Genomic DNA, 25,738 nt, shown 5'->3' on the forward strand with positions numbered 1-25,738 from the left:
ATTAATCGAATGATTTAAATAGCATAATTAATACATGAAAAATAATACTTAAAAAAATTATAAGGGCTTATCAAAGTTATAAATTACAGTTTCCTTCTATATAGTTTATTTTTTAAGAGACAAAATATTGTTTCTTAAAAATAATCTAATAACCTAAAGTTTTTGAAATATTTTAAACAGATATGTATCTCAATAAAAATTCTTGACTTTATAAATTTTAGAGCACTATTTTTTTAATGTTGTACAGTTCACAATTCTTTATTCGGATCTTTTAATCAATATATAACTTAAATCCACTTAAATATTTAATAAAAATGTAAGTATATAATCTAATATGTAAATAAAAATTATATATGTAAAAATTAACAATATTTAATTGCAAATAAATATATTTATTAGCATTATTTTGAAACTAATTTTTAAATATTAATCCCGTTCTCTATATGTAATATAAGAAATGTGAAATTTTTATGAATAGCGATAACGGCGAATCGATATCATGAGATCAGATCACGCAGAAAATAGTGGATATGTGGGAGAGTGAGCAAAGAGAGAAATTGACTTTCTTCGACGAATATGGCGCTGTATGGTAGAATAAAATTGTGTCTTAAGATTTATCGGTCTTTTTGCACGGAAAGCTGAAACGTGTATTATTGAAAATATATTGGCATAGTGGATTTTTTTTCTTTCACTCATTTAACAAATGAATTTATTGAGCACCAACGTTTTATCTATATATTAAATCACTTCGATAAGAGCAGTTATTTTACTCATTTCATCATCTTTCATCAATTTTGTAGAGTTGGTGATGCTAAATATCTTTTTAATTTGTTCATAATTTACGATTTAAACTAATTTATTTGTGCCAAGATTCGAATACATTTGTGTAGAATTAAATTTGCATACCCTGAAATACTAGTTTTATTTATTTTTAATATAATATTTAATGATATTAAAAAATTGGAGAAAATTCTTTTAATATTACAAAATTCGTCATTTCTTTTAATTATATCATTATAGAATTTACTATTGTACGAATATATTAAATTTGTAAGTTATAATAAGTTTTAAATGAGCTTCATTCTTTAATTTATATATTAAATATTCTTTAATAATATAATACATTTTCAAATACGATATTAATTTTTGTATTAGTATGAAGTATGAATAGGACGAAATTCAGCGTAATTTATTGATTTCCCAAAATGTTGCATCTCCTTGAAAAAAATTCAAGTATTTTGTGAAGCTGTATTAAATATAATAAATTTAAATAAATTATATTATTATTAAATATAATGATAGCTGTATTGAAAAAATTAATTGTAAAAGGTATAACTAATCAAGAATATAACTATTAACTAATCAAGGTATAACTAATCAAGGCAAATTTTTTATAAATCCGAATATGTTAATCCAAAATTTTTCATCCCATCAAATCCATAAATATTTAAGAGGTTTATAAAGAAGTTCTATAAGAAAATATAATTTTTTTTGGTTTTCTTCAATTTATTAAAAAACTTATTGAATTAAATATTTCTTAAAGTATGGAAAATAATTTTTCTAAAAATAATTTGCTCATATTATCGCACAACGCCTTTTTAAATATGCTCTCATCTTATATTGCACAACTACCTTTTATAAATGTAAATATTATAATTAATATTTTCAATAATCATCATGAATGAATAATTATATAATGTTCTTGACAATTTATTATATTAATCTTATGTAAATTCAAAAAAATTAAAATTTAAATATAATATAAATATAATGTATACAAACAAATGCTTTAAAACCGAACATTTCGTTAAAACAGTAATTAAGGATTTATTCTTTGAAATTCTTATATGCATAAAATTGTTATTTTTTAAAATAATTTATTTGCCTTTTACTACCTGTCACAAATCGTTTATTTAGACGCGCGCGCCCACGCATACGTTCTCATTATGCGCTGTGCCCATTGCACTTGGAGTTTCGGTCAAACGTAAATAAAAGAATCTAGCAAAAGATCTCTCTTCTAATTGCCAATATTCATACGTATTCCAGTATTTTCTTTTTCACATCTGCTTTCCTCTTTTACGAATTTTGTATCTCTTGTAGAACGTTATCAGAGCGATAGATGTAAGGTCGGATTCCAAGTAGTTAGTCGTAAAATGGGCGCGGGGGGCTTTCTTCTCCCGGGAAGAGAGTAACAGCGCGGAGGTGGTAGTCGTGGCGGTAGTGCACGCTGAATACAAAAGCGCCCCGAGCATTAATGAGCCCAGGCGGCAACTCTGGGTGTATGCATGTGCGATACCGTAATTACGGCGTTGGTCCGTGCGATGCACCCGCGTCTCATCGACCTCTTTACATGGCTAATTCGATAACGCAGTCGATTCTGTAAATTCCTTATACTGTTGAACTTGATTTTTTTCTTTTCACCTTGCCGATCCCCCAATATGAATAAGTAGAGAGCGAATGTTTTGGCTAGATTCGTTGATTTTTCTGATTAACGTGATATTCTAGGGATTCTAGTCGAATTTTAAATGGACACTATGTGCATTACATAAAAGTTTATAACAAATGGATTTCCCAGGAGTAGGGAAGGGGAATCATGCGCATGAGTAATAGAAATTCTAGAGAGGGAATATAATTAATGGATCATTTTTATGGTAACATCTTCTGCATAAATAAAGGAAAGTCGAAATTAAAAATAAGTGCTTTGTCGAATATACCGTAGCGCTTTTGTTTTACTTACTTCAATATTTTAATTAAATAAATAATAATTTTTACTATTAAATATGATTAACCCGGTGTTTAATAAGTTAATTGGGAATTTTATTTCTTATATTTACATTCTTCGATCAAGTAATTATACAAATTTCCGATTTATGTTTATAATTTATAGGAAAATTTGTTCATATATTATTAAATAGTATCATATGTAGTAAAAGTTAAAAATTACACAACTTTTGATGAAATTTTGTAAAATATAATCTAATATAATAGATTAACAATCAGACAATGGAGTTTAATATTTTCATAAATATTTTTAAATAATGTTAAAAAAATGTTTGCACAACAAATAAAGTATATATATTTAATTTGAAATAATGAATTAAAGTTGTAACAAAATTAATTATTGTATTTAATAATGATTAGTTTCTTTTGAAGAATTCGGATTCAAATTTTCAAGTAAATATCATTGAATACAAGGAATTTTCAACTAGAATTTTAAATTTCTTTTGAATGCTTGAAAGATGCCATGCATAAAGAGATAATTAAATTCGAAAATAAAATTCGATCAATTTTACCTATTTCTAAAGACATTAAATTCTGTTATAATAGAAGTTTATTATAATAATTATTGTTGTTGTTGTCGTTACTGTTGTTATATGAGTTAAAAAGTATATTTGATGAATGAATAATACTAGATGTATTATAATTAATATGTAAAGTGTCGATTAGAAAATATTTTAAATACTTAAATAATATAATTTATAGCAATATTTATATCGTATAGTTTTAATATATTAAATATTTATATTAAACAATTTTATATAAACAAATTAGCACAAGACAAAATAGTAAAGCAGATAGATTAAAAGTATAAAATATCAAGAAATATAAAATATCATTAAGATTATAGAAATTTGGTATAAAAGAGAGATGTAACATTGACAACACTCCAAGTATAAGTAGAGAAAGGTCGAGAGTAATAAAGAGAGTAGAAGAACAAACGTGTGACTTAGCATGTAGATGAAGGAGCAAAAAGGAAGGAACATAGGAGAAACGGCTGAATAGGTATATAACGGGTCTTGTCGAGTAGGTCGGTGCGTGCAATAGTTGTTGACACCAATTAGAACATCGTTAAAAATATGTTTATCGAAATTCTCTCACACGCTCTCCTCTCTCTCTCTCTCTCTCTCTCTGTCTCTCTCTCTTATTTTTTCTTTTCTAATTTAATTAAAAAATTTTGCTTCAATAACGATAAATTATATAGGTACCAACGAAACTGCATTTAATTGTGATTAATAATGCTGCTACTATTTTTGGAAAAATTGAGTGAACTCGTAAAATTTATTAGAATTAAAATTCAAATTTGAATTGTATTAGAATTTATCGTCAGTTGTACGGTTCTAAATGTGTGCTTACAAATTTTCTAAAGTTAGTATGTATTATAAGTAATATACTATTCATTTAAAAGCGATGTCACCATTTTTCCTCGCCATAGTGGTGTTATCATTGACAAAGAATTGCAAATAATTTCCAACATCAACAACTTTTCAATTTTTCGGTACGATATATCCAGCGTATATGTGAACATGACTTAGTGAGAATTGAGTTTCTACATCGTCGATCATTCAAATAGAATACTGAAATTGACTGATATTAAAATCCCACGCCTTTTAGGACCACAATAAAATTATAGAAGTTGGAATGCTTTCAAATAATCACTCTTGATAAGTTATGCTATAAACTCATTACGTAATCTCATTATAAATCATTGTGTTGATAGTCGTTTATTTTATTATTACTCATCATTAATATAATAGTTTCCTATCTTTTTTAATTGTTTTTTTTTATGATAGACTAGAATGATTGAGGTAAATCGATATCAATAAATCAATCGGTTCGTTTTCTTCCAGTCTTTTAGATAATTTTAGATTTTTCTTTCAAAATGTGTCGTATGCGCGTAAAAGGGTAATAATGTTTTATATTCTATGAGGGTACTGTGACTTACGTGCGATTCTCAAAAGATTCAAACTCAAGATTCGTGGGAAAGTAAGATTTTTTTTGTGAATGTAAGCATAGTTGGTAGATAAACATTTTTGTAATATCAAACATATGTACGAAGAAGAAGACGATATAAGAATTTCAATTGCGGGCTGGATTAATTAAAAATAGCATATTTTCAGTTATGTTGAAGTAGATCAAAGGCAAAAAATAAACCTTGAGCAAGCATCTGTTGTAGACGATTTATTAGGTAAAAAAGTTCTAATTTTCAAGAGATTACTATTAATTTTGAAAAATTCTAATACGATCTTTTTGTGACGATCGTGTCGTAGAACTACTACGCAACAATTATTATATAATCATTTCATTTCTTTAAAACATTGTATTTTTAAAAATTTATAATAGTTTCTTATTATTATTATTGTCCCGTATTTTCCAGATAATTAGTTATCTATCTTAGCTTAATGTTAAAACAAAACATTACTGTACTAATTTATATAATTTGTATTAAAAATACGGTATGAAAAATAGATATCATTCTCCAAACATAAGAGAGGCAATCATTTTTAAATAACTATATGTCTATTCGTTACATGAACCGTGACTTTTCTAAACATAATGTATTTATATAATTGATTATGGTCTGGCATGTGCAATATCATTTGGATATTTATGTTAAAAGAAGAAAATGAATTTTTATTTTATTTTCTAACTAGAGAACGAATATTTAACGATCTACGATGGAAGATATGTAGCAATCATTAATGATTAAATGAGATACTAAATGCAGAGAAAGTATTTGTATTTACGTGAAAATTTAAGTTTCTTGTAGCTTTATTGGTTTGCTCAAATGTTCACAATTTGTTTTAAAAACTTTCTAATTCACAATATGGAATAAAAGTTCATAGCTGTTGAAGGGTCATGTGGTTCAAGTGTAAATTACGTTCGAATTAGCAATACAACAATTACAAATAAAACAATTTTCCACATATTGCGAATTAAAGTTTTTTTTATCAGAAATGAGAATGAAAGTGTAAATTCTAGTAGTGAAATATAACTTGTGATAATTTTACGTAAAATTTGAAAAAAATTATAATATGTGACGTAATTATAGTTAGATCGATGGCTTAACTTTAAAAAAAGTTAAATTAAGGAAAAAGGAATTCGAATATTGCATCGTAAAGAAATAAACCCTAAAATTTTTAAGTATTTAGAAATTATTCTAAACTAATGCGGCAAACATGTAAATACTGTAATACATGATTGATATTTGAAGAATAAATTACATATATAATGTTTGTGATTGTACAATGAATATTCACCAATTTTATATGATGAAAAAAACTATAATAAAAACTCGAAAGAAGATTTATAGATACTAACGTAATAATGACAATATATTACTTAAACGCTATTACATATATATTTCTAAAGTGTTTGTAAATACAGACAATTAATGGAATGAAACAAGTTATTCAACATATTTTAAACTTATACGTAAAAATTTTTTAATTTAATAACACACGCGTTATCTCAATCGCATACTCCATCTAACTCATAAAATCATACCGCATTTTATGTAGAATGAAAGAATCCGAAGAAAGCGAAAGAGAGAAAACGAGTGCAGTAACAATATTTGCGTCCATGCACTTTCGGCGATTAACTAATTTCTCCGTTAATGAGAAAGTCAAAACGACATGGTCACATGGCCGTTTCCTTCCTCGCATAGAGGCGTCTTCAAAATCAATAGAAACCGCGTCGCCATTCGCCCTTCGTCGTTTATTCCGTCGACTATAATTCAGTGTTGGATATTATTGAGAGTCCCTTGATAACGTTGAATTTGTATAGAGGCAGCAGTGTTTATGAAATTTGGAATTGTGAAAAGTGTCTGAGTGTAGGAAGCGTTTCTATACCTACTGCATATAAAAGTAATTATTATTTCTCACTTTCCTTTTCAAATCTCATTTATGAAACGAATTCTACACACTCTTCTACTTCTCTCTGAACACTAAACGTGCAATCTATATTCATTATAATTGTCACTATTATTAAAAATATCAAATTAATTTTCCAGTAAAAAAATCAGTTTTTCATTTATAACGAATGCATGCGCGTCGTTCTTTTTAATTCAATTTATTATTAATATTATCGATATTATTCATCTTCTATTGAAAAAGAGCGATTGTAAAAATTGAAATAAAAATTTTCTTTTCTCATAATAAAGACTCAACAAAGATGTTTTAAGATATGCTTTGGGTTAATCATAATTACACAATGATGGACATTTGCTTTTAATTAACACAATTATATTTAATTTTACAATTTTAATCGTATTTGAAATTTATAATAAGCTATTACATAATTACATAAAATTTTTAATACAATAATTAAAAGTGGTTTAATAAAATCTTAATAAATAATAATTATTATTGTTTATTTATTTTATTTAACTTTTAATAAATACATCTTCTGACGTTAATACCTTATTTATTTAATATACTAAGTAATTCTGCTTAAATAATCGCTTGGAAATTATTTTTAAAAATATTAATAATTAATTGTGACTTAAAAATAAAAAGTAATGTACAGAATAAATAATATGTATATGAATATTATATTGATGTTCATTAAAATTAAAAATATAAAGATGAATTGTATGTTAATTATAACAATATTTTCAGTAAATAACTTTTATGTTTTACAATGATATATATATATATATATGTGTGTGTGTTTGTGTGTGATCTAATACCATCTAATGTGATCTAAACATCTAATACCGATTAACATATCGTATATCAATAAATTATAAATAGAATTATACATACGATTTTGGAATATTATTTTTCTCTGCTTTCTTCATTATTTAGTATTTATCATTTCTTATTTTAAAAGAATACTTCAATTTAATTTAAAATTTGGTTTACAATTACAAATATATTATCGCATTAATGAAATAATCCACCCATAAAAATATTATAAAGGGTAACTTACTATGGAACTTTTAACGACCATATGCTGACCCCATTGTAATGAATCGAAAATTATAAACTACCGAATGATTCACTTAATCCATTATATATGAGGTTACAATTCTAGAATCTCGATTAAAATATAATTTCAATGACGAAAATTGTACGTTTATTAAAATAAAAATCTCCAAAATAGTTTTTCAATTATATTATTTATAAAAAAAATTGACGTATTTTCAATATTTTCCTGTATTCATGCATTTGTATATGAAAACATGTATGGACAGCACTGTATATGTCAATAAACATTTATTTATTTTAAAGACCTTTCATTGATATCAAGTCTCAATTTACGAATTTATAATAAAATATGGTATATGAATAATTGGCATTGAATTACTTACGAAACATAGAGTAATTGTGATTGTTAAATTTATTAAATGTCACTTAATATATAGGATTGATAAAATATTTTAAAAATCTCTTCTTTAAACATTAGAATATGTATTTCTTTAAAAATTTTAATGCATTGCATTATAGGTGCTAAATAACAATTACAAAAATTTAATAAAAACTTTTATTAATGATAAATATAATAATAGAGTTATATTCTAAATTTATTATATGGAAACAAAATATACATCGACACAAATTATGTATTTGAATGTAATGTAAGAATGCATATTTAATGAACATCGTAAAAAAATAACATTGCTCCATTTTTTTTTTATTTAAAAAATAAGAATAACACAATACTTATTAATGGACAATCAAATCTATGAATAAATAAGAATTCCAATCACATGTGACCACATAATTAGCCTTAAAATAATTATCTACCACACAAACTTTGTGCATTCATAAATATTTCATTTTATCACCTTTTAACTTCTGTATATTGATCAGGGTAACATTATATTGCTTATGAAATAAATTACGTAAAATATAAACTTGTAATTAATTTCATAAGGTTATGGCTCCGAGACGTAACATATATTTTACATTATATTTTAAGTACAAATTACAGTTAATATTAAATTTCCTACAATAATAGATAACTCATTTAAACTTATTTAAAAGATTTATTAGATAGATATTTCATTATATTACTTGCATATTTTATGGTTACTATAATAATATGAATTGTCAAATAAGTAATAAAAACATAATATAATTGAATTATAACTAATATAAGTAACTGAACATTTTAAGTGCGCGTGGCATTTCCATTTACTTGTGTCAATTTTAACAAACATGTGAATATAACTGAAAATCTATAATTTTTTTAAAATTCTATTTAATAATGCATAAAAAGATGTATAAGAAATTTAAAGAAATGATAATTTTGTTATTTCAATAATTAAATTTAAATCTATTAACGTTCTATTGCTATGTAAAATACCGTTGGAAATACATTTCATTTTTATTGCAAAAATTCAAATATTGTGACTAAAAAAAGTTAATTTAATCTAATTATTCTTATATAAATTAATTCGATCGTTGTTATCATGTTTTAAATTTGTAAATTGTTTAAATTACACAATACATAAATAGTTACGATGCATTTATATATATGCCGAGACATTATTTCTAAAAACATGAATTTTATTCTGATATTAATTTTTATTATAATAATAAATCCTTTCGACAATATATAACTAGATGATTAAACAAAAAAAAATTGTTTTATTATTCTGAATATTTTTATATAATTTGTGATAGATTTCATTAAGAATAGGTATACACAGATTTTATTGTTGAGACGAAATGATACATGTATTATAGAATTTAATGATCTTTAAAATGATAAAATTTTTCGTAACTTGTACAAAGGTTTTTTTACCCCCGTATACTATGGTAAATAATAATAATTTTCACTGCGCATTAATAAATATAAAAAAAATGAAAATTTTTTTTTATTTTTACAATTTACTTATTATTAAGTAATATTAAAATCAATAAGAGATAGATAAAGATTTTATTTAGTCAGTTTGTGAAAAGTAAAAATTTGTCTTTTATATTATATTTAAGTACATTCATTTAATTTACTGACATTCAGTTTATAGCAGTAAATTGCATATAAGAATAATAAAAAACTTAATTTATCACTTTAATTGTATATATATATATATATATATATATATTAAGTACTAGTATTAAATAGTTTAACTATCTTTTTATCAGTTCATGACTTATAGAATAAATAATTCGATAGATAAAATTGATTAATATAAACAGAATGTAAAAAAATAAAATTTCATTAGAACTTGATGATATAAATTGCAAATGTGTAATTCTGAAATTTTTAATACAGATATATAATATATAAAAGTCTAAAATATAATAAAATAATAGTACTTGTGCGTTACGTTAAATTAATAAGATTAAAATCAAGAACGTAGTTTGGGTTTACACTGATTATTGATTTAAATTTTATAATGATTTTATACTATTTCATCCTTTATTATAATTTATAATAAAATTCATTTTTGTTACATGACCTACAACGCGTCGCTTATGTTTAGGAATTACTAAATTAGGTTCTTTACTATTATTTAAAAACGTATGAAAACGTAGATTAGATAATTCGTAGAATGTCTTTGTTACAAATACGATCAAAAAGAAATTCCAGTTTTTTTAACAATTAATTTGTTTATTCTCGCGTTTCATTTTATAATAAAATTCAGAGCCCTGTTAGGCATTTATTACCACTCTTCTTTTTCTTAATGCAATATAATTTTCCTGCTTACGCTTCGGGATTTGGCAAATTTATAATTTTTATATTAATATAAACATATATAACTTCTAAAATTTTGCTTAAACGTTAATGTAAAGATTAACTGAATTATTTTCTTTCCAAATCCTAAATTATATTTTAAAATGCTGATCATCATTAGTCATTTGATGTTCTTAAAAATCGCTACACCGAATCTTCCATCTCCATCATATATTAAAATGGATAAATTATAAAAAAGGTATATTATATATAAGCAAGGTGTAAATTTTTGTATAATGATTTTAAATCTAAAATGTTGATAAAATAACAATTATTTCATTTTCGTGTATAGATCTAATTATATTTATATAATTATATAATTATAGATCTAATTATAGTATAGATCTAATTGTATGAGCTGCTCTATTTAAAAGTTCAATGGATAGTTTAATAGTGCGGTTTTGAAAGATGAGACCAATAATGAAAGTTGACATAGGGAATTACAATTTAAGATTTGAAACAATCATTCTACATATATTAAAGTACTTAGAAAATACGAAGCGGCAAAAATACTTGCGTATTAAAAAAAGTACATGCGTAAGAAGGTGCATTAGCCAGTCTACATGTATTAGCCAGTCTACACGCACACTTTATGCGTATAATTAGTTGCGTTAACAAATGGTGTGCTGTTTATACTACAAGTTCCGTATAAGTGAATAAGAAGTATGTTTGTTTATAATTTAATTTGATTGTAACAACAAATGTGTAGCTTTATATAACTAATATAGAACATTTTAAGTTAATTATATTTAAAGAAATATTACGCCATTAAAACTGCATGATGTCCGTTTACAGGACAAAAAGCAATTGCCCTTCCCGCTTATTACACGTTACTTCGTATTTTCATTTTGCTTTCCCGTTGCAGATAACGATATTGTACTAATAAATATCTTGCGCCACGAAAGCCAATCTGATAAATAGGTGAACATGAAAAAAATCACTTTGCTGACTCGGTAATTTACTTTATTTAAATATAAATATCGTAGGGTATTATGTTCGCCGTGTATCGGCGATCTATCCGTGCAAAAACAAAGAAAAAACAAACACATTCAATACTACAGGCCCATCAGCCGAAATTTTCTACACTTCCGAGAAACAATGAATAAAATTAGGCAGCCAAGGATAATCCGAGGAGCCAAAAGTACGAAGGAAGTCTGTAAACAGCAATGCAACACGCCAGATAATCTTCCGATAATATCTCGAATTTAATGCTTTTTTTTTTTATATCAAGTTCCGAGGATTTTAATACCTTCAATGAAAATTATTGCAAAATTTGAAGATTAAATTTTATTTTAACGAGATATCATTTCGAGTGCCTTATAAAACAGAGCATTATTACATTAACGCGCTTTTGCTCTTCAAAACATCGATAATACCTTTACAATTGCCTCTATGCTTTTACGATTAATACATAAAAATTGTAATTATATTAAGGGTCATACATCGCAAGTAATTTTGTTTTATTTCGACCATTCATCGTTATATTATTGGTGCAAAAATTCAATAAGAAATAAGCACTTTTTGCCCGAAAATAGTTTGTTCAATTAAAAGATAAATAATGCAATGAGTATACATTGAACGTACGAGGGTGAAAAAATAAGGAAGCAGTGGAAATTTTTCCGTACTCACAAGCAACTCTTAAGGAGGAATTCTCTTTCAACAAATTTAAAATGATGCGGAAAAGCCAGCGTTTATAATTAAACGGTTAATTTATTAATGCTTATAAAATGCGCTTTACGAAGAATTGGTTTATTTCATATGGTTAAAAATACTTTAGGTACATCAGAATAATAAGAAGCTGCGAGTGGACGTGAGAATTCCTTTTCTCGCTTTTCCTCTTCGCGGATAATCAAGTAGCCCGTTTATCACAAGCTATGAAGAGGGTATTGGCCATTAAAGAGCTCGGGATGAAAGGAAGAATGCGACGTGCCGGATAATCGGCTTTGGTTGATCGGAGAAGGGGACAGTTGCAGGGTCACGAGGACGCAAGGGGCAACCGTTTTCGAAATAGCCGATTAGAGAAAATCTGATAGGATCTTTCAGCTTCAACCCCGTAATTGCGTTAGCTGGGCTGACGTCGATTCCCCCACAACATATCACCAATAACGCATGAAAATTAATTAAATGGTTCAAGTGCATCAATTTAAAACTTCCTCTTTCAATACTGACTACGCTATTATTATTACTACGAATAATTCCAATTTAAACATTTCAAAATGTTGGCAGCCGAATTACCGACAATTTGCCTATTGGATATCGCTTAATATGTATATTGGGCGTCGTTGGTGCTGTTGACGTGACTCTAGAACTTGTTTTCTTTCTCTCCTCTTTATTTCAAAGTTTATGTATCTATTCTATGAAAACAATTCTCGCTGTTTTGTGACTAAACATGCGTTCTCAAAAAATTACAATTATCTGATCAATGATTGTTGTGTCCGAATTTTTAGTATCGTCGCACATCTGTATGAAATTTAGTTAATGAATTCATAATTATTGAAATGGATTATATTTTGTTAGATTATAAGAATCTAATACTTAATCAGAAGTAATTTTTTTTTTAAACAATTATAAAACAAATATGATACTAAATACGTCATAAGTTTATATAAATTAATGTTAATAATTTATATTAAAAACGAATGTTCATTGTCAATAATTTTATTATAAACATTTTTAAAAATTAAAAAGAAACTTAAAAATTAAAAAATATACTTGTCAAAATATATCTAGAAATTGTGTAAACTAACCACATTATAAGAATCTAACTACATCTACGCTCAAACTTGTACAAGTTTTTACATATGTTAATGTGTGTGGTGTTAGTGTCAGCGTGTGGACGCGCGCTTATAGTGTAATTCAGATTATACAATTTTCAACTTCTAAGTTTTTACTGTGTCATGAGCTAAATGAATCCACGGACATACGGAAATATCTCCTTACATCGCTTCATACAACCTTAATTTCACATACAAAGATCAATTATATTCATAAAATAATAGTGGAATCAAATTCAATTTTTTATATTGAATTATGGTAATATTAATCTTAAAGTGGTAGTTATATCGTTTGAAAGTTTTTTTTCCTTTTTTTTTCACTACAAGTTCATATGCAATGGAGTACATGTAAAACTTTCTTAAGTATCAATATTTCATTCGACACGATTTTTCATTGACGGTGATGCACAAATTAAGAGCGCATATAGCATGAATGGAAAATATTTATTCAAATGACAAACGACAGAGTATCATTGGATAAGGATTGTAATTTATGAGCGTACCATTTATTGTTTCCATGATAAATAGCCAAGGAAATGTCAATTTCTATCTTTATTTTTTATATAAATACGCAATAACCACCGCCATAGGTAGAATAAAACACGGACGCGCATTTCATTACGAAGTTACGGAAGTGAGCGGTCAATTGGTTGCGTAGACACTTAATAGGAAAGACAATAAAAAGCTTAATCTACTGGTTATGCTTAAGGAGGAACTGTTTGGTAAGGCGGTCCGATGTTGCTTATAAAATGGCGAAAGTTGGCAGAATCGTGCTCATCTTCACAAACACAAAATTATAATACATTCGCAAGAAGACACGAGGCGGAAGAAATTGCAACCGCTGCTACCGTAACGCCGCGGTTTCTCTACCGTCATTACTAACTGCTGTGGATCCGTGAACTGTCATTATGACAGTTATTCAAAATGAACAATTATTGGATGGCACAGTACAGGGGATTAACGTTACACAAAATTAATTTACGTGCATCTCGAGAATATTGTTACACTTCGTGGTATTTTAAATGCTCGCTGCCCGAAGCGCAGAAATAATGAGATTTTGACGAATTATGGGATATAATATTTTCTTGATTCCATATGTAGTTGGTTTCCTCCTTTAAATAAATCTTATGACATAATATCGACATGTGCTTAGGATAAAAAATTTAAATTAATTAATTTTATTTAATAACATTATAAGAATTATTATATTTTAAACTAATCTTCTTTTAAAATTTGAACTGATGACTCTTATGTATAATGAATATACTAATTTATAAATAATATTTTATTAATATTTAAATTTTATGGTCTCAACTAACTTGTAGCTTATATTGTGCATTACATTTTGAAAATGACATTGTTTGTTATTAATAAGTGTGTAATCTTCTTTAAAAATTATTTGTTTTATTGAAAAGCAGAATTTTAATAAGAAAAATTATAAATTAATGTCTTTATTTCATTATTACTCTATTGTAAATTTGTAACTTTCTTTACAATACTATATAAACAAATCAATATTTTAATGTAATAATATAAAATATTTGTAATAAATTCTTTGCTAATGTGTGGGAAATTTAAGAACTCTTAGTAAAGAAAACCACAATATATAACCTCATAATGTGAGTTTCGTAACTCTTTGTTATAAACATTTTTTTTCTGGTCATTCACGTAAACGAAATGTTGAAATTATCCGAAATATACTTAAAATTATGTATAATTAGATATGATTTAGATTAAACTCTTAGCATGACCGTTCTTATTTTTTTCTTTAATATTTTTACTATAAATATGAATAATGTATGTAATCTACCTATAAACGAAATATTTTAACTTCCTTGTAAGTAATTTTCTTTTGTTTAAAGAATAATGTATATTTTCTTTAAAAATTACATGTATAATCATAATTTGCTGGAAGTAAAATGTTCTAAAACTTCGTACCAACTGCTTTAATGTTTCTATACGTTTTCTAAAACAGTTACAAGACATCACGTTACTTTATTTTCTATACTGTTATTGTAATATGCTGATTGTAACGGTAATATTATAATAATATTGTAAAACTACTTTTGAAGTTAAATGACGTCAATTTTAACGGAAACATACATCAATTGTTAAAATTATTGTAATTCTTTGAATATATAAACTCATTATAATATATATATATATATATATATATATATATATATATATATATATATAGTTTTATATGTGTTAGAAAACTACTGTGATATAAGAAATCATTGTCAAATTGATTATTATAATTCGACAAAAAAAATATTACTACATAGAGAGCATAGGATTCTATAAGGTTTCATAATACAGCTTTCATTATAATTTTTAATAAAAATAAACTTACTTAAAATTTGAGACAATATAAAATAGAATCTATGGACTATTTAATTTTTTAAACAACAATTCATATATGGATTAGAAGTGACATTATTTGTATATACAGTTTTTTTTTAAAATTAATTAATAAATTTTTTTAAACATTTATGAATAACTATGTTTTATTAAATGTATACATTTTACTTGTTATTAAAACTTTAAAATAGTAGTAGTCTGATTTGAAGAGTTTTAGGAAAACCAGTCCATTAATTTATAAAAAACATTAGTTCTACTTATATGGAAAATTAAATAAAAATGATAATATAAATTTAGAGTATAAAATACTTTAGATTAGTGCATTTATGAAGATATTATTTTAATATTATTTAATGAAATTAATATATTTTATATTGTATTTTATTTCATTATTATAATAATATAATAATATATTTGAGAAAGTATTTAATGAAATTTGGAGGAAATAATTATTTTATTTTACACTGTTAGAGTTGTTAATGTATGTTAATTTATTATTCATTTTGAAAAACATATTTCAGAAAATATCATTACATTATTATGTACTACAATTAATAAGATATCACTAATAAGACCAATTTTTATAAATATTTATAATTTGTATATGTACTATGTTTATTATTGGACTAAGTAATAACATTTGTGTAAGAACTTGTTTCTAAGAGTGTAAAAGTGCATAAAGCATGTCTGCTTATACTAGAAGTATATCAAGCTTAAAATATATATTAAATTAAATCAGTAGCTCATATCACCAAAACCAGAAATACAAGTGAAAAATATTTTCAGACTATTAATACAAATAAAAATGAAAGTGATGAACCGAGTATAAATACCGTATAATTTAATTGGTAATTAAAGCTGAATTTAGTGCGAAAGCAATCGTTTTATGAAAATAACATTCTTACCGATGTGACAATCCGTGTAAAGTAGGCATATTAAGATAAATGACTATCAAGCATTGCTTAAATGATTTTTAACAAATGAAGTGCAATTTTTTTGTACATAACTTGCATGTTTTAAATATTTGTAATTGGCAATAAATGGGAAGAAGGTGGCATGAATTTTAATAATACATATATTTCACATTATTAAAAATTAACCGAAACTATAAAATTTACTAGATTTAGGAATTAAGAATTTTAATGCTACTCTATAAAGCAAATATTTCGTGTAAATATGTGAAAACATAATGAAAACGAGTTGATACAAATTATAAAATTTTAATATGCGAATTAATTTTGGGATATTTTTCATCTTCACGATCATTTATTATATATTCAAAAGCGAACATATGTATTTTTTTAAATTCTGTTATAATGGAATTGGAAAAGTATTGTCGATACTTTACAATCTTTAAAAATATTATTAGTATTGTTTTTTTTCATTGAAAATAAGTTTTTACTCGTTGCGTCAAATTAAATTTTATTATATAATTTCATTTAAATTAGTTAAAGAACATATTTGAGGAGGATTAGATTATTTTTCAGATTCATACAAAAGTAAGATGGAGTTATTTATTTGTATTATCGGTTGATTCTGCATATATACATATGTATGTGTATTTTCGTTATATCAATCAAATATATAAATGCACGCAGAATGCATAGAATTATAAAGAAAATTCTTCATTTTTTTAATATTTTATAATTGTATCATATAAAGATATTTTTGAATTGATTCTAAAGTTATTGTTTGTTTGAATTATTTTAATTGCGTAGTATAATTTAAAAATAATATACTTATAGTAACATAGAGAGTAAAAGTACATAACCGAGTAATAATATATAGCTTATATTTTCAGTTTAATATGTTTCATATTCATTTATTTCTTGAAAATTAAATTAGTACACATTATTGAGATTTGTTTTAACTTGAAAGGTAACATTTACTGAATTAATATATATGTAATGCAATATGTAATACATTTATTTGTGCTAATTAAATTCAATTCCATACACTTACCGTTGATTTTATAGCATTACATTCTATGCTCGTTGCTCTGAGTAAGCGAAGTTTACGGGAGAACTCGTTTCTGAGAATGCAAAGTGACATCTTCCGGACATCTACCCTTTTAGTTCTTGCATACACGTAGTGCAAAATATGCTTCCGTTGAAATCAGTAGCGTGTAGTAAGAAACCAGAAGTACAGAAAAAAAGTTCTGCAATGTTTACTACTTGCGAATAAAAACGAAAGTTATGATTTTAGATGTGTACGTGTTCAATTGGATATGCGGTTAAAGTTGTGTTTATTTGGATAGTTAAAGTAATAATTCCGAAGTGGTAAAATTTCAAAAATCTGCACCAATAAAACTCAATTCTATTTCAATTAAAATTAATTTAGATTCAGCTACGACAGGTTTTCAACAAAGATTTGAGATAATCAATCGAATAAATGAAATTTTATAATCATTGAAACTTTTTGTCCCAAATATTTTTTACTTAAATGTTTGTAAGCGGAAGCGTGATAACGTTAATTTTAAAATTTCATAATTTTAATTGTTTGCAAATGTATTGACATAACATGGAGGTGAAATTATCAATCTAAAAATTCAGGATTTTTAAAGTTTTTACATCTTTAATGGTCGAATTTTGCACAAGTAAGTGAGAGTATGATCATTCAAATGATCATTGTTTCATAATTTCAATTTTTATTCTATAATTATTTATACCTTTTTTATTCATCAAATATAATTGATTTAAACATAATATGACATTTTTTAATAATGTAAACGAGTTGCCAAATTAAAAGAAAAATAATATCACATTACTTTGTTAATATTTATAATTCATACAATATTTTCCTTCTAATGATAATAGCACTATATGTTCATATATATATATATATATATATATATATTATAATAATATATTTACAATTGCATATTTATATTTACGTTTAAATATTAAATTAAAAAGTATATAACGTATAAATATATAAAATATATAAAATATATGATGTTCCTATTATAACTTTTTTATCTGCTATTTATAAATGAAATTATTTTAAAATTACATTTTTGTTTTGAAACAAATTTTTGGATAATTCAGAATAGTTTAGTCTAAATTTTTTTAGGCATATTATTGAAATACTATTTTCATGTTTCGTACTAATCTAGAATGTACATATTTTTTATATTTAATATTATTTAAAACTATTTTTCTAATTAGATAATAACTTGTTATTATTATTATTATTATTATTATTATTATTATTATTATTATTGTTATATTTATTAATTTTATTATTTTATTATCATATAGATGATATACTATAAAATAATATGAAATAATAACTAAAAATATAATATAATTCATTGAGAACGAATTATTAATTCATAAATATTTATATTTATATTTAAATAATGTATCACGACTGTAATGTTATTAGAGCTATAATTATAATTTCAAAATTTGGATGAGAAAAATGTATTCTTTTAGAATTTTATCTTATCTATTATAAATATAAATTATTTAATAGATATTTTATTTTTTATAATGAATTAACAAATATAAAAATAATAGCTTAATAGCATACTCCTCTTTTGTACTTATTTTCATGTTTTTTAATAGTAGATCAAATGCTCGAATCTTATTACTTTTAAACAAAAAGATTTGATCAAGTAGTGGCATTACCATTATAGTGATTATGTTGGCATTTATTTTACTTTTATTCGATTGAATTTTAATACTCCATAAATAGTGTTTTAGGCTGAAATTCTAAGGGATTGACTCAATATTACTGTGCTTTACAGAAATTCAAGTTATTTTGTAAAGAATTGAAATAATCTTGCGAATCAAGTGTTAAATGGTGAAGAAACAGCTATAAATAGTTATGGAAATTGACTGTAAATCTAAGGTTTCGTGGATTAGATGTCTTATCGTAATCCTATCATATTTGATTCTCTTGCATAGCTTCACAACATTTCGCGTGAAACCTTTTCGTACGTATGTGGCTCGATAACATCTCTTTGTAGTCGTTACTCCTTTTTATCTCCAAGACAGAGACAGAGGAAGCCGATGGCCCTATCTCTGAAGGACGCTCGATGTCGACTGTAACGATGGACAGGAAGAGAGAAGAGCCAGAAAACCGGACGCGCCGGACGCATTCCGGGAGCTAGGACGAGATCTCTCTGTTGGAATTCCCCGGCTCGTATTTTAAGTTGAGATGAAACGTCTCCGGTAACTCTTCTTCATAGAACTTTTGAGCATTTATTATAAAAAGCTGCACTTGCCACTCTCGTATTTAATCCGCAATTTCTCATAAGCTTATCTATGTATACGCCTCCCACGAACTTTCGCACGTCATTCCATACTACTGAACGTAGATTTTTTTTTTGTTAACCTAGTTTCTCCTTTTAACTTATGTGAATTTCATATAATTTATTTTATACTTTAAACAAATATTTATGCGTATTAACTGATCGATACAATTCTTATATATATATATATGTACGTATATGTTTATATAGATATTGTATATATAGATAAAAACGAATAAATATTCTTATATATACAGAAATCGTGAATGAATTATTAAATTATAGATGTAACTTACGAAACTTCTTCCATTAATAGTGAAACTTTGGAGTATAAATAAAAAAAATATATTAATTTTATTAGATTTTTTAATCCAAATTATTAGCTTTATATTAAATAAATTACTTAGCATAATTGTGAAATATAAATTTGTGTTTTTTCTATTAATTTGATTCGGATCATATTTTATATATTCAAATGTTTAATTTAACTCTTTCAATGTTAAAAATATGACATTATCATAAAAATAAAATTAAAAACATTAATATATAAAAATAGTTTATGTGCTTATAAAAAGAATATTTCATTATCTACTTTTCATTATAAGTATATGCACATTATAATTAGCTTAAACTATTTTCAGGCAAAAGTCTTCAAAAGACTTTAAAAAATTATTTGCTTGATCATTAAATAGTACAATTATTAAATACCTAAATATTACAATTAATTTAAATATATTATATGATTAGATTTTATTTAAATAAACAGTTATAGATATTTATAATTAGTACATTATTTATAATTATGTACATTATATTATTGCACGTTATGTAATCCAATAAATTTTTTATTCCTTAATTTATTCAATGGTTTGCTAAATTTTTTCGAAATTCCATACTTGTCGAATTTTTAATATTTTATCAGCTTTCATTTCATATTAAAGTGTTCCAACGCGTATTTTACATTTACAAATGACTTGGTTCAATTATTGATTATAAAGTGAATATATCGATTTTTAAAAATCATTATCTGTTAGGCAGGAAACCGCTGTGTAAGATTTCACTAAAATTCCTTTTTCTCTAAAGCTTTGGCTATGATTAAGATCTTTAATTAGATTTCTTTTAAGATGTACCAGCTTCGAATGAAATGAAATTACTATTTATATGAAGATTTTGATCGGGATAAAATTTATTTTGATTACGTTTTATCATAATTAATATATTATTTCAATTGATATTTATTTTATAGAATTTCAAATGATCACGCTGATAAAAATTTTATTTAAAATTAGTTCATTGATTAATCAGATTTAAATTAATTTTACAAGTAAAATTTTTACAACGTAAATATTTACAAGCAGCTTTTGCAATACTTTATGTTTTTCGTTTATAACTATAAAAATAATATTAAAATTTATAAAGATTTTTTTCGTCAGATATACTCAACGACTGTATTAAAAAATTTAAATTAACCATTGATTATAAAAAAAAAAAAAAAAAAAAAAAAAAAAAATAATAATAAAATAAAAGTAATAAATAAATAAAATGAATTAAATTAAAACAGTGATATTGTATTGAGAATAATTTCATTTCATTTATACGAGGATATCAAAGTAAACGAGATCTTTGACTATTCTTTGGCTTATTGCTTGTGCATTGATCACTAAAGGACAATAAGAGTGGGTATTTTGTAATGGAATAAAAGTATTTATAATAAGCGTATCGTTAAAAAAAAAAATAATAATAATACGAAGGCGTTAGAAATGCGTATAAAATTGTATCAAAAGTCATCGACTTATGAACGATTTCATTAAGCGACCGCTCCCTTTTCACTCTTGCACACGTGTCGCTTCAACATACTTATACGCACGCGTTTACGTTTTTTACTTCCTGCGGATCTTTCTTTGTCTCCCCTTCGCTGTTCTTAATCATCGGTCTGTACGTCGCGTAGCTCTGGCGACAAAAATAACTTGAATTTTTATTGCTACGCTATTTACGCGTGTCTCCCGGATACTTTTTATAAATAGTAATACTTTTTCTCCCCTCCCTTCTTTCTTACTTTGTCCATCTATCCGACTATTTTTCTATCTGATTCTTTCTCTCGTTTTCTCTCTTGATGCTTCTGAATTCGACATTTCTTTTTCAAGACATGCCTCTTCCTCTTTTTCCAGCTCACTCATAAGTAAAGTAGAGAATACTACTGTGATTGTGAATTATGATAAATAATCGTCAAGCATTATGCGGATTTTAGAAGTAGATACTGTAGATTAAAATTTTACTCTTCATATGAGCTTCGTTTAAGGCCATTCTTGTCTTATGTAAGGCGATGTATTTCATTTTATTTTACTCGATGCCTTACGTGCTAATTATCTCTAAGATTAATTTACTCGGTCAATGAAAATTTTTTAATAACAAATAGCTTTAATAAATGTTAAATAAATAGCACGTAATATTCAGATAAGAGAAACTGCATTTAAGTATAAAATTTATTTGTACATAGATGTAAAATCTAAATCGTTAAATTATCATCATTTTATATAAACTACATGAAAACAATACCGAACTTGAATGCAATAAAATTAATAGTATTGATAAAAATAACAATAATACGTAATTTCAATTACTTTTTTTTAAATTTAAATGTGTAGTATTTTAACCACGTCTTATGATATATTTAAAATAATTATACAGAACTTTTAACAAATCATTAGCATAATTAGAATTAGATTGTAAAAAAAGTTATACTCCATATAAATATTAATAATTTAAACTAAAGATTTATTTTTCAAATAATAAAATACTTTTTATAATAATGCGAATATACATCTATAAATGTAATAATAATAGAATGTAATGTGTAGACTGTAGTATATGATACTGGATGGCTCATAGTTTTGAAATTTAAACACAATGTAGAATTTTTCGTTATTTTTCCAAGCTTAAATAAAGGTGGCAGGCATAATACACAAGAATGAGTTCTTCATACTCTCAAGTAGCATTCAAAGCCAAAGCAAAAGTAACATACGACGGACTGACTAAAATGCCTTTAGACTCGTTCCAAGTGAAATGTAATCTTGATTATTCTTCACATCATTACAATTCTTTTTTACAATTATACAATAATTCATTTTATATAAAAAAATTATTTTTGATTACTGATTAAAATATGTATTTAGTAATTATTGTTATTATTGTGAATTATGCTATACCGATTATTATTTTTAATATTAATTTTTTTATTATTATTTATAATTATTATTATAAATATTAGAGTTTTGCGTTTGAGTATAATAAAACAATACATAAATATTGTAACTAAATTATATATAACATTATGGCGAAGAAGAGGCGATTCACTCTAATTGAATATGATTTTCATACTGGTGGGAATCTGTAGAAGTTGATTTCATAATCTAATTATTAACTTATATAACAAAAGTGGGGGTATAAAATTTTATTAGAAAATTTTCGACCATTTAAAAATACATAAAAACTACCACTGTTTACGTCTGGATATACGTGCGAGTACATAATAATATGTAATTTACATATATATATATATATATATATATATATATATATTGCAGATCAAGAGTACTTTTTCATGCAGTGTTTAGTCTTTGCAATTACTTACTTTATCATTTGGATACGGTAAATGATTCTATATTAAGAAGTCGTTTCATCTTGAAATAATAAAATAGAAATAGCTTATAAAAGTTTTGGCCTCGTGACTTTCATATGCATACTTCTACAATATACGAAAGGCCGTTTGTTTGTACACATTTGATTCTTTTATAGCAAATTCATCTTTAATTTTATTATTAAAAAGATCTTGAAAGTAAATCCATTTGATCCAGTAATTACGTATTCTTAATTAAAGCAGTACGTAACAATTTCAGTTTGACTTACCTATACATTACATTACATTGCTTACAATAAGTTAACGCTTGTGAAATAATGAACTTTATACAGCAAAAGTTCTATACATGTTTCTCATCTTCCAACCAGTTTAATTATTAAAATGCATCACCTAATACTGATTTTTTCAATATATTCGGAAAGTTTTTGTGAAAAGTGATTAATAATTTGGTATAAATTAATTTTAAAATTAAATATAGAACTTTATTATAATCTCTTAAATGTTAAATAATTTCATATTTTAATTTTACATAATTAATGTTCTCTCTCTCGCTCTCTCTCTCTCTCTCTCTCTCTCTCTCTCTCTCTTCTCTATTTTTTTTTTTGCAAATACAGCATTTACATAAAATTTCTTAGTCTGGATAGTAGGACTGATTAGTCAATTTCCACTCCACTTCTCTATGTTGTAAATATAATTGATTAAAAAAGCAAATTTTCATAAATTACTAATAATAATTTTACATCTATCTAATAAATTCATTAAATCCATATGTGTACCTGTACGTGCGTAATAAATTATCAAAAAGTTAATATTATTGTTTTCCAATTTTTTTCTTTATTTTATTATAATATAAATATTTTATCGATTTGCGAAAACACAAATTTTAGTATAATTAGTACTCCCAACCGTGAAAAATAAATGTTGCTCATTTTTTTTAAATTAAAAATTTTTTATTACATATCAAAGGTAATTTGATAAATTAATATAAATGAATTAACTAATTTAAATAAAAATTATGTTCCAAACCTTTTATTTAAAAAAATTTAATTAGATAGACCAAAAATATATTTTTACTTAATTTTTAATTTAACTTTCGTTTTTTTTTTAATATTAAAATAAACATATCTAAGCAATAAATAGTAATTGTTACTTTGTTCTAATTTTTATTCATAAAAAGATATTTTCAAGCTATAAGGATTCACGACAAGGATAATATACACCAGTAGTAAATTTTATAAAATTGAAATCAAGCATTTATAGACTAGTCAATAAGATTAACCGGTTAAATATTTATTTAATGGCACTTCATTGAGTAAGAGGCACTGAAATAAAGTACTTAAAAAATTTAAGTTGCTTTAGATATTAAAATATTCTGTGGTTCTAATATTATGCAAGAGATAATGTTATGCTTGATATTACGTAAAAACTATTATTACTTGAGTGGAGTTTTAACTCGATCGTTTTGTACATTTGCTACGTACAATAATAACTATAGAATCAATCATAATAAATATAAGTATATATAAAATCGATAAATATTTCATGTTTAACCGGATACATAATTATAAAGTAATTTTACTTGAATTAATAATTATTTTTAATATAATAATTTATTTTTTAATTTAATATAATAAATCATTTTTCTTCAATTTATTCAAGTTTACTCAAATCACCAATATCTTGACTAACTACATAACTAAATAAAGTTTTAATATTAATATTTAAAAGAAATCATATACCTGTCTTCTTTTAGAATAATTAATACTTTTTAGCAATCCGATTGAAAAATACTTATTAGCACTATGTAAAATATTCTAAAAACAAAATAACTACTACATACGTATGCACATTAATGCGAGTGATTGAGTAAGAAAAAGTGCGTGGAATTGTTACTTATTAGATAAAATATTTAACTTTATATTTTTTACATCAATACTATACAGTTTTTTGCACGACGTTTTTCGCAAAATGTCGAATTTCCATATAAGATTCCACGAAAGAAATATAAGTCATCGGTTTCGTAAAATGCAAAACGACAACGTATTTTAATATAATAAATAATTATAATTCATTAGTATTAGAGCATCGAACAAATCAATTTTAGCATTAAACAATTAACTTTTACGTACGATTCCTATTGTTATTTCATAAATAAATAAATGATATAAACTTAACAATCAGTCTTTTTTCCTCGTTGTTTCGAATAACAAAACGGCAGGACAATCGCGCGAATGCTCATCT

At 24.8% G+C, this 25,738-nt stretch overlaps 1 protein-coding gene across 3 annotated transcripts in view; it reads left to right on the forward strand.

Moving 5' to 3' along the window:
• The window catches only part of DAAM (disheveled-associated activator of morphogenesis-like protein), a 144,251-nt gene that overhangs the window by 55,320 nt on the left and 63,193 nt on the right, over positions 1 to 25,738 (forward strand). The gene's annotated exons all lie outside the window — the stretch shown is intronic.

This window comes from Ceratosolen solmsi, unplaced genomic scaffold (assembly GCF_000503995.2).
Source record: "Ceratosolen solmsi marchali unplaced genomic scaffold, CerSol_1.0 scaffold29, whole genome shotgun sequence".
Classification (NCBI taxonomy): Eukaryota; Metazoa; Arthropoda; class Insecta; order Hymenoptera; family Agaonidae; genus Ceratosolen; species Ceratosolen solmsi.